The sequence below is a fragment of the Triticum urartu genome, chromosome 7A, assembly GCF_056163025.1.
Source record: "Triticum urartu cultivar PI428250 chromosome 7A, HENAU_Tu73, whole genome shotgun sequence".
Classification (NCBI taxonomy): Eukaryota; Viridiplantae; Streptophyta; class Magnoliopsida; order Poales; family Poaceae; genus Triticum; species Triticum urartu.
Window position 1 is genome coordinate 655,513,818 of NC_141879.1, and position 9,074 is coordinate 655,522,891.

The following is a 9,074-nucleotide window of genomic DNA, read 5'->3' on the forward strand; positions in this document are numbered from 1 at the left end:
TGAAGGAGTTCATATCCGATCTAGGTGTCATACCTAGTGCATCGGGTCCAATGAAAATCTTTTGTGACAACACTGGTGTAATTGCCTTGGCAAAGGAATCCAGATTTCACAAAAGAACCAAGCACATCAAGAGACGCTTCAATTCCATCCGCGATCAAGTCAAGGAGGGAGACATAGAGATTTGCAAGATACATACGGATCTGAATGTTGCAGACCCGTTGACTAAACCTCTGTCACGAACAAAACATGATCAGCACCAAGACTCCATGGGTGTTAGAACCATTACAATGTAATCTAGATTATTCACTCTAGTGCAAGTGGGAGACTGAAGGAAATATGCCCTAGAGGAAATAATAAAGTTGTTATATATATATATTTCCTTATATCATGATAAATGTTTATTATTCATGCTAGAATTTTATTAACCGGAAACTTAGTACATGTGTGAATACATAGACAAACAGAATGTCACTAGTATGCCTCTACTTGGCTAGCTCGTTGAATCAATGATGGTTATGTTTCCTAACCATAGACATGAGTTGCCATTACAGAATGATGTGATTGACTTGACCCATCCATTAGCTTAGCACAATGATTGTTTAGTTTGTTGCTATTGCTTTCTCCATAACTTATGCATGTTCCTATGACTATGAGATCATGCAACTCTCGAATACCGGAGGAACACTTAGTGTGCTATCAAACATCACAACGTAACTAGGTGACTATAAAGATGATCTACAGGTGTCTCCGATGGTGTTTGTTGAGTTGGCATAGATCGAGATTAGGATTTGTCACTCCGAGGTATCTCTGGGCCCTCTCGGTAATGCACATCACTATAAGCCTTGCAAGAAATGTGACTAATGAGTTAGTTACGGGATGATGCATTATGGAACGAGTAAAGAGACATGCCAGTAACGAGATTGAACTAGGTATTGAGATACCGACAATCGAATCTCAGGCAAGTAACATACCGATGACAAAGGGAACAACGTATATCGTTATGCGGTTTGACCGATAAAGATCTTCGTAGAATATGCGGGAGCCAAATTGGACTAGGGAAGGGGGGGGGGCGCCCCCTTTCCTTCTCTTCTCTCCCTCTCATTCCTTCCCCCTTTCTCCTCCTAGTAGTACTAGGAAAGGGGAGTCCTACTCCTACTAGGAGGAGGACTCCTTCTCTCCTGGCACACCTCTAGGGCCGGCCGGCCTCCCGCCCTTACTCCTTTATATAGGGGGGCAGGGGGGCACCCTAGGATACACTAGTTGATCATTGATCCCTTAGCCGTGTGCGGTGCCCTCCTCCACCATAATCCACCTCGGTCATATCGTCGTAGTGCTTAGGCGAAGCCCCGCGCCGGTAGCTTCATCATCACCGTCATCACGCCGTCATGCTGACGAAGCTCTCCCTCGATATTCAGCTGGATCGAGAGTTCGTGGGACGTCACCAAGCGGAACGTGTGCAGATCGTGGAGGTGCCGTACTTTCGGTAGTAGGATCGGTCGGATCGTGAAGACGTACGACTACATCAACCGCGTTGTCATGACGCTTCTGCTTACGGTCTACGAGGGTACGTGAACAACACTCTTCCCCTCTCGTTGCTATGCATCACCATGATAGATTTTGCGTGTGCGTAGGAAAATTTTAAAATTAATGCGTTCCCCAACAGATTGATGCACATACCCCACTACTATAATCCTACACCCCTGGTGATGTGACGGGTGTAGGGTGGTGCTGCAAGCTGAACCGGCGGCAGCGTGACCGGTACTACGGCAGCGAGGTCGGTGCAGCGATGGCCAGCCAGCATCTGCTGCAGCTAGTGGAGTGATGCCATGCTGCGAGGTGCCTCATCCTCCTTATCGCCATCAACTTAATGGCTACCTCACCGCACCTCCACCCTCCTGTCGTGGCTTTGGTGTTAGAGATGTGGATTGCTCGGAAGGGTCAATGTTGCAACCCAACACCCGTGGTTCTGTGAATAGAGACAAGTAGAAATGCGAGCTGACCAGTGACGGGGAACACGTGTGCCCGACAATGTTTTGAGCGACATGAGATCTGTTGCGAGCGATGATCATGGTGCAACATGCGTCGGGGTCTCAGCTCAGGGAGCCGTATTGGGACCAGCGGTGCTACGGGGCATCAGTGAGTCGTGCAGGATCAGGGTCAATAGGTGCTATGGGCGTCCGCAAGTCATGCTGCGACCAACGCCGATCGGTTTTACAACACGTCGACATGAATGTCAAGCAGTGCTACCAGCGTTGAGCCGTGCTACAACCGGTGTCAAGTGGCTCTACCAACCATGGATCGTGGTGCTACAACATGTGACGAGTGGCGCTACCAGCCATGTGGTGTGATGTTATGGGATACTAGATAGAATCGGGTGGGTAAGATCCGCTGTAGTATTTCCTCATCTGGGCCCAAAATTGTGTGATACCCGCTTTTGGTGGAAGACTACATGCGTGATTGATAAATAGTGAACTATCCAAGATGCTCCTGAGAACTCAATATACTGAAAGACTAGTGTAGTATTGCCTCGTCTAGCCACTTCTCCCACAAAACTGAACGGCCCAAGTTAACATGACGTATACTCATCTTGAACCCAATTATTTTGTACTATCAGGTCCCATACTTTCTGCACCTTTCATTCACCTAATTATTGTGTACTCTTCAGATTTAACTCCCACATGTTTATTTACACATCTTCGCCCCACCTTCTTTATTTATGCAAGTCATTTTGCTTTGCCAGCCCTTCAAGTGCGAATGCTACGATGTTGTGAATTCAAGTTTGAGCCTAGACACAAACACCTGAACAATGAAGCCAACTGAGGGTGATTTCTGAACGAGCTATAGTCAATAGACCTCCACGAGACCACGATAGATGAGCAGATTTTTTTTTTCATTTTTTGCCAGCTCAATTAGTAGTGTTTACATTGGCATGAGAGGTATCAGGAGGAGTAAAGGTGTGACCGAGCAGCAAGCTGGGAAAGCCAAACAACGTTTCATTTCCTGCAGTGAATAGCGGTGGTGATTCATTACGGTAGATCGTTGCTAATCCTGCAATAGATGCCTACCGCATCGCAGTCAACATGTACACTCGGGCGCATTTCGCTTCACCATGTCTTGGATGCTTCACCTGCGTTCTTATTGTACAGGTAACCCAGGCAATGGTTCTGTGCACATAGACTCTAGATTCCGGGTGTCACCGGTAGGTATCATTAGGTCACTTCCAATGCATTCGTGTTTAGATAAGATGCTAAACATATTAAAAAGTTTAACAACTAATGTCAACAATGCAAGGTGTTTCACTTGTTGGTGATAAGCTTCTCTCATTTAATGCTTTAGTAGCTAAACTATTTTATGCATTGAAGGATTTCTTTCATTTAATTGCTTTTGCCTAGGTTTACATGCTTAGCATTGGTTCTTTCTGGGGTCATCAAACTCACCTCTCTCTTATTTATTACCTTGCCATATTAGATTTTTTGCTTACATGACAACCTTAGCACCTATATAAAATGGATCATTGGGGAGGGCTTTAAGCAGTGGATGGAGCCGGGGCTGTCTGGGCATACTGATTCATTGTGCTTCTCGGGTGGTGGCCATGTCTGTCTACAACCAGTGCAGGGCGCTCGTTGTTTGTCCACATGCATGTTGTCGACACGCAGCCGTACTTCCTGCTCTAGGCGAGCTGCTAAATTTGAAGCCGGTTGATATTCACCAGAAGTTTAGTTTGATGCGGTCCATCCATGTTCAAAGTCCTACTAGTGGTACAAATGAAGACTCCTGTTCATCATAAGCTTTTTCCCCTTCTATTCCTATTAATCAGAACTATATATACTAAATTTTCGGAACAAATATAACGCAACAAATAAATTACAACCATGGGAAAACAATTTTCCTGCATAAAAAATGGAATTCTAAAATAATTGTAAGGTAATAAATCTAATTAAGGGGACGCAGATATAGAAGTGATAAGAAACCTTTGTCCACCACCATTGGTCGAGCAATTACGATTATAACATTGAACATTTGTGCGTTCATTGCAGATTTTTTTTTCAAACTGAAGTACTAGCTGGTTTTTTTTCTTACGTTTGAGTCGTTCTGATTTGAAAAGCAGAGTGCTAAATTTATGTCTATTTTAGAAGCTTCTAAGTTAGAGCTCTTTTATGGTACCCTGGGGTAAATTCTGACCGTCAGATCATGAAATCGTACGGTGTGTGGTGACATATACTGCTCCAGTTCTCGCGAGCGGTAGACCATGCACTGGTGAGCTCCCGTCCTCCAGTATAGATATCCTGAGGGCATTTTGGGAAGAAAAAATCGACAGAGGTAATCAGCCCGGCCGCGTGTCGAACAGCCCCTTCCGTCCCTCGTGTCCAACTAGCCCACCCCGCCCTCCCCATCCAATTTCGTTCCCTCCCCTCAAAAAAAAAAATTCGATTTCGTCCCCATCGTTTGGCCCCGATCTCCACCGCGCTCTAGGGTTCCGGCCGCCGCCGGCGAGGGCCTGCCATTTGAGGCGCTCGAGGAGGATTCGCCGTCCCCCGACGCCGCTGCTCCCCTGGACCCCGTCGCGCTCCGGGACAGGCCTGCGCTCACCCCTTCCGGCCGCCGCCGGCGAGGGCCTGCCATTTGAGGCGCTCGAGGAGGACTCGCCGTCCCCCGACGCCGCTGCTCCCCTGGACCCCGTCGCGCTCCGGGACAGGCCGGCGCTCACCCCCGACTTCTCTCGCCTCGTCTTCTCCATGGAGCTCCCCTGCCGACGGCCCACGCCGGAGCTTTGGGCCGACCTCCCCTCCGGCAGCACGCGCCGCCCGAACCCAGTTGGCCGCGTCGGCAATTTCAATATTGCGCTCTCACAGTCCGGCTCTGCTCGTGCCAAGCTCTAGGTATACGTTCTAATCCTCCTTGCAAATCATAGGCTGAAATTGGATGTGATTTGCTTAATTCCAGTAGTAGTTTCTGAGAAATATATATTTCATAGCACGAGCACGTAGTATGAGAGATTATTAGAGCAGTAGTTGTACCTACTACGACATGTATTTTGCCGTTGATTGTACAAGTACACATGTACATCTCTGAATAAAGAAAAACCTTATTGCTGAAGTTATAGAACAGAGGTGGTGTTGTTCGACTTCCATTATGCAGTACCATTTCTTGCAAAATACTTCCAATTTGAATAGTTGTCGTTCAGTATTTGCCTACCTCTAATACCATTCCTCACAAAATACATACACCTTTTTTAGTGTCTGAATTTTATTATCTGTTGGTGATCAGTTTTTCGTACTCCAGCTCTTGGATGTGCTATCCTCCCTTCTCACTCTCGGGCTCCAGCAGCAAATGGACGAAAAGCATCACGAAGCAGCTCAGCTCCATCTTCTATAGTTATTTCTTGAATCTGTGATATACTATATAATGCATTCTGTAGAAAACAGAATGATGTTCATTGGAGCCTCTCTCTTGCTATGTTTCTTCCATTTGTTTCTGCTCTAAGAAAACTCCATACTTGGAAAATGTCTCTTCATGACTTCTTCGAAGTTTTTTCTGTAGTTTTCAGTCTTGGGTGCGTGCAGTTTCTTCATGTCACATCTGAAATTTGGGGCCATGTATGTACATTGTAATTAGCAGGGCCTTCCCTGTTTGTGATACTAAATGAGGTACCTCTATATATAGGTTTGCACCGTGTCATTTTTTCCTGTCATTAATTGATCTTCATACCAAGAAAATCCTGTTGGAGGGATATCGTGCATACTCTGGTTTTCAGTGCTTTTTATGAGAAGAGGGTTTTCAAGTAATTATTTTTATCGTTGATCTGAACAACAATAATACTTTAGGATTGATCAACACCTGTGTAATATGTAGCCTGAGTTGTGGCTCATGGTAGTACACCACATGATTGAGTACCTGAGATGGAAAGCCAATCATTAAGATTTTTTTTTCCGTAGACAATTACTAAGTATTTTGAACATATTTTTCCTGCCATCTATTTTTTTGAAATTGGTTGCTTGATTAGAAATACTGACTGTTAGTATATACTCCCTCGTCCCAAAATTCTTGTTTTATTCTATTTGCAACAATTGGCGATTGGTATGAGTACTTATTGACACATCAGTCTAAGGTTTGAGCTTGTGATGCAACTGTGACTGAACAGTGTCGAATGAATTCGTCAGTTAGAGCGTGCATGTACTTGAGTGTTTGGTAGATTTCTTCTCTCTGGTCTTCAAAAATACCCAAATCGACGCGTATTTTGTCATGCTAGTACTGATCAAGAAGGTGTTGACTTGTACATTCAGTTCACATGGCCGAGATATTCACTTGTTTAACTTCACACTTATTAATTACAGTCCAGGATCTGCTAAACCTTGCAAGTACAGGAGGATGAGTGCTCTCTGTCCTACAAGTCAAAGAGGCCTCCAGGTCAAACAATGCTTGCTGTCACTAGAAACCGATCAAACTTAAAATTCTGTGCGAAACCATGTGCTTGAGATTTCCCACTGAAATACTCATGTACGTGCTTTATAATTATAAGTTTCTCCAGTTGAGTCTGTCTACTTTGTCATGACTAAATGATTCAAAAATAGGGATCGCACCCCATGACTGCCTTCTATTTAGTTTAGATCAAGCTAAAACTTGTTCCTGAATTTCGTAGCCACTTATATGTTCAGTTGTGTGATTTGCAGGCTGAGACCTTGCTAGGTTACTTGCGTGAGCAACGAGAAGGGGGCGGCTCCAGAGCTGGACCAGGCGGCGCAGCTAAGAGCATGGCTCGGTAACACGCTGGTCATGCGACAAAGCTACGAGCTTGGCTAGGCAATGCAACACTGATATGGTGAAATGCAGAAAGTAATGATTGGTTTGTACTAGCAGGTAAACATAAATTCATCGTTGCAGTATCTGTTCCCACTTTGTAATGATGTCTACAACATTTTATTCACAACATCTGTTTCCACTTTGTATCTGTTCCCACTGATTACCTGATTGACCATACGAATTACAGCAACACCAACACTAGCTTATGACTTGAACATGCCTTGTGTGGAGAAGGGTGGTGATATGGAAGCTTGCCCAAGGCATGCGTTTTAAAATACATGATAGAGCATTAAAGAAAGCCTAGAAATGCAATAGTTCATAGACAAATTTAGTTCATCTCCCAAAGTAAGCTGCAATCCTACAAGTGGATGGTTCAAAGTGGCAAATTCTAAATTGTAAAACTTTCTAAAGTTCAATCAGAACTTCAAAAATACAAGCGTAAAGTTTAAACAAATCATAATCCAAATTTTATTCTAGAAAAAGTAGCAAATTGTAACAGCATTCAGCTCTCTTCATCCTTCCTTCACGACTTTCACTATCTTAGTCCTCGCCATTTCGCCGTCCTTTCATGTTCAGTGGAGACTTCACTAGGAGGGCAGTGAGTTGTTTCCTGAACCCGGGGATGTCATCCTGCGTAATAGGTTGAGTCAGTCTTATAGTTGTAACAACGGGAATGGTATGGTTAAATTAAGTGTGGACATCGTACCGCTGTGTAGGCTCCATCTAGATTGTTGCCTGTAAACTTTTCCATATTCTTTACCGCAAAAAGCCCACATGACATGCTGCAATCATATGGATTGTTATAAATATTTTTTTACTATGAATACTAAATGTGTGATTTTAAGTGATGTGTACAGTACCTGTCTTTCTGTTGTGGTATGTTTTTGATAACTTGAACTTTCCAAGTGCTGATGTTGAAATCCTTCCAAGTATCGACTTTTCGGCCACCATGCCGATATGCTGCTTCCATATGGAGTTGCATGCCTTTGAGCTATAATAAATTAAGAAGCATAAGACATATAATATGAGAATTAACTCTCGGTATGTAGTTACTAAGCATTGAAAAATGTACCATGTTTTCTAGTTCCGGGTGGCCTTTCTTAAACTGTTTTATTGGTGATGGCATCGAATCCAGAACTTGCACTGCTCTTTTTTTGGCATTGACAACTGCCACGTACCAATGCTTATTCATCATATTCATAGGAAGAGAAACCTGCATTTTAGACATAATTAGTTATGTACCATTTAGTAATTGACTTAGACTACTGTGACTTACCATATCATGGGAAAGGTACTTTTTGCCTAAAGTACTAGTAGACGTTTTGTTCCGTAAAGCATGGGTATAACTTGGAACACTTCCGTCTCTGACTAGCACACCGCTTACTGATGCTCTCTCTAGGAAGATATTCCCGTCGGCCCATACATCTGGATTGGGGCGCATGTGGCGTACCCATGTTATGGCTGCATCCAAGATCTGAATCGCAAAGCAGTAAGGAATCGAAATAGAAAATAACAATTTGTTAACTATTTAAGATGTTAGCACATACCTTGCATTGCAGCCATCCGTCCGTACTACTTGGAAAGGTTGGTGCTGTCAAGCATCTAAGATCAGCGCGATATAGATGAATTTCATCAATTTGTACCAACACTTTCGAAGAGGGGGACGTATTGACATAGTCAATGACCTCTTCAACAATCTTCTCATCTGGAGCATCATCCGTTCCTGTTCTGGGAGTACTCATGTCTTTCGGAGTTTTCTTGCCTCTTTTAGGTTTTTTGGGTTCATCAAAATAAATAAAATCCTCATTATTTGCAAATGCGGATTTCCTGTCTCTCTTCTTCTGCCCTCTCATTGTAGACCCTCCTGTTCCCTGCGTATCCAAGGTAGGAGATTTAATAAAAAAATAGTGACTCGCACAATTAATATACTTACTTACGTCTGATTTTCATGCATCGTCTCTCTCAAACTCCTTTTGCACAGTAGTGATGTCATCCTGAGCAGCTTGCAAGTTTTTGTCACTAGTGATGTCATCTTGAGCACCCTGGAAGTTTTGCTCACTAGTGATGTCATCCTGAGCACCCTGCAAGTGGTAGGGAGGAGCTTGTAAAATGAGAAAAATAACTCATATAATAAATATAGTTACTAAATTACATCAAAGTCTGAGGCCAAGTCACGGCCATGAAGGGGCGACGCAACAAATTTGTCGCTGTCATTGTACTCGTATTCTGGTCGGCTCCAATAGTCCTGCATAGGTACCTAGTTGTCATTATTT

General features: G+C 43.8%; 1 long non-coding RNA gene across 2 annotated transcripts; it reads left to right on the top strand.

Moving 5' to 3' along the window:
• The first annotated feature begins 4,399 nt into the window (after window positions 1-4,399).
• Window positions 4,400-5,661, top strand: LOC125519242 (uncharacterized). Of its 2 annotated transcripts, none has more exons than XR_015610684.1 (2): window positions 4,400-4,880; window positions 5,269-5,661. It is a non-coding gene; the product is annotated as an uncharacterized LOC125519242 (long non-coding RNA). The 2 variants fall into 2 exon arrangements; XR_015610683.1 differs by having other exon boundaries at window positions 5,284-5,661.
• Window positions 5,662-9,074: the final 3,413 nt, after the last annotated feature.